This window comes from Octopus bimaculoides, chromosome 1 (genome assembly GCF_001194135.2).
Source record: "Octopus bimaculoides isolate UCB-OBI-ISO-001 chromosome 1, ASM119413v2, whole genome shotgun sequence".
Lineage (NCBI taxonomy): Eukaryota > Metazoa > Mollusca > Cephalopoda > Octopoda > Octopodidae > Octopus > Octopus bimaculoides.
Window position 1 is genome coordinate 124101672 of NC_068981.1, and position 2500 is coordinate 124104171.

Sequence of the window (2500 nt, forward strand, 5' to 3'; positions counted from 1 at the left end):
GTGGTTGGCGTTAGGAAGGGCATCCAGCTGTAGAAACTCTGCCAAATCAGACTGGAGCCTGGTGTAGCCATCTGGTTTCACCAGTCCTCAGTCAAATCGCCCAACCCATGCTAGCATGGAAAGCGGACGTTAAACGATGATGATGATGATGATATATATATATATATAGGCAAATGTGTTGTTGAAAATGCACCTAAGTTTGAAAAACTCATAATTGTTTAAAATAGATTTCTTTACATATATAACAAACCAGTTTCAACAATATTTTTTGTTTATCAATGGTAAAAATTCAGAATTATGAATGAAAAAAAAACATGTTTTACAGTTTCAATGTGGGCAAGTTTTAAATGTTCATAACGGACAAATTTAGAATTATGAATTAGAGAAACATGTTATAATGTTTCATTGCTGACAAGTATAAATGTTCATAACAGTCAATAATATAAAACCTGTGCGTCAATTTGTTTAAATGTACAAAGTTCATTAGTGTCAGTAGTGCTCAACAGGAAATAAATATTATCAAAGTTTCAGTCATAATGAGTTACGAGGGAGAAAAACAAGGGAGATAAGAAGATAGTAAAAAAAAGGGATTTGGTTTACAATTTCTCTGATTCTCTTTCTTTCCTGTGGTGGAACTTTCGCTTGCAGTAAAATGACCCATGGCGAAGAACTAGATATGAGAAAAAATTAAATAATAAAAGAGGAATGCAAAAATACATTGAGAAGGATGTCTATTTCTAGACATGTAAGGGTTTTTATAACTGTGATTTAACCACAATTATACACCCTTAATTTACCAAAACAAATTTTTTATTGCATGTTCTGCCACTGATATATTCGTAAATAATTTCGAATTGCTTACGATATATCCTTCGCAATGTATTTTTGCATTCCTCTTTTATTATCTAATTTTCACTCATATGCTGATTCTCGCCATGGATCATTTTACTAGTCTTTTCTCATACATGCTGTGCGTGACGTTAAAATTCAGAATTTGAATGTGTAGAGACAGGGAGACAGGTTGACACATATACACAGACACACACACATACACACACATATATATATATATATATATATATATATATATATATATAGATGCAGGAGTGGCTGTCAGGTAAGAAGCTTGCTTACCAACCACATGTTCCCGGGTTCAGTCACACTACGTGGCACCTTCGGCAACACATATACATATAGCTGAAATTTACCGAAAAAGAAAAAGAGATGGGTGTATAAACAGCGGGTGCATTAGTTTAATGCTCAGGAGAGAATATTAAAACTTATACATAGATATACATAAATATACATACACATACGTATATACATATATATATATACACCCATATATAAATATATGTATATATATACACACACATATATATATACATACGTATACATATATATATATACATATATATACATGCGTATACATATATATATATATACATATATATATTTATAAATATATATTTACACATATATATATACATATATATCTATACATATATATATGCATGTGTATATTTGTGTGTGTGTGTATGTATATATATATATATATATATATATATATATATATATATATATATATATATATTTATATACAATGATGACCACTAAAGTGGACATTTAATGTGCTAGAAGCAAAGATATTTCCGGAATTAGCACGCCAAAATGAAGACATTTGATTTTTACCATTACGTTGTAATTAGCAGAACCATATACACGTTCGCCTCTAGGGGTGAACAACTTGTATAAGATTCTGAGAATTATAATTTCCTTGCAGTTCGTGGTGAAGAGGGACAGATTTTCTCAGTAAGAGAATTTTAATTCCGAAACCGGTCCACGAATAACAATGTTTTAATTCTATGTATGTAATTTTCACTGTCTTGCCGACATATGGTTTGGTATTTCGCTGAATTTCTTTTGAGAACTATTAGGTCTTAGTAGACACAACATGTGATCTTCTTCTAGCACATTAAATGTCCACTTTAGTGGTCATCATTATATATAAACATATACATTAATCCCCTAAGATCTCAGATATTTTTTCTGAATCTCTCTGATTCTTTCAATGTGCTAGCTTCCTGATTTTTACCCTATGTTTTAATTTTATAAATATATATTTATATATATATGTATAAATATATTATAAGAAATTTGGGATTTTACCAATAGCATCGCAACTACTATTTCAGGATAAACTTATTGTATGGAATACACATAGAAAGTTATATCCAATAAAATACTATAAGCATTTAAAAAACCTACTATAAAATACAATAAAATTATTTGAAAAAATATATATAACTTACCTGTTATTAGTCTGTGGGGAAAGAAGATATTTTTAATCAACACTACATGTGTTTCTGCACTGGTGAGGTGTTTATCAAGGCTATACTTAACACATAAATCCACCAGTACATCCTCAGGCTATTTATCTTATTGTTATTATTATTAATGGATCAAAGTTAAAAATACATACTATAAGTCATATTAAATA

General features: G+C 29.6%; 1 protein-coding gene across 6 annotated transcripts in view; it reads right to left on the reverse strand.

Moving 5' to 3' along the window:
- Positions 1–2500, reverse strand: part of LOC106881150 (pre-mRNA-processing factor 40 homolog A) — a 123166-nt gene that overhangs the window by 19609 nt on the left and 101057 nt on the right. Inside the window, exon 23 of one of the 6 annotated variants that reach the window (XR_008264720.1) lies at positions 601–670. The exons of the other annotated variants lie outside the window; for them this stretch is intronic. The gene's annotated coding sequence lies outside the window, so the exon portion shown is untranslated. The remainder of the gene's footprint in view (positions 1–600; positions 671–2500) is intronic. 6 annotated transcript variants of the gene reach the window in all.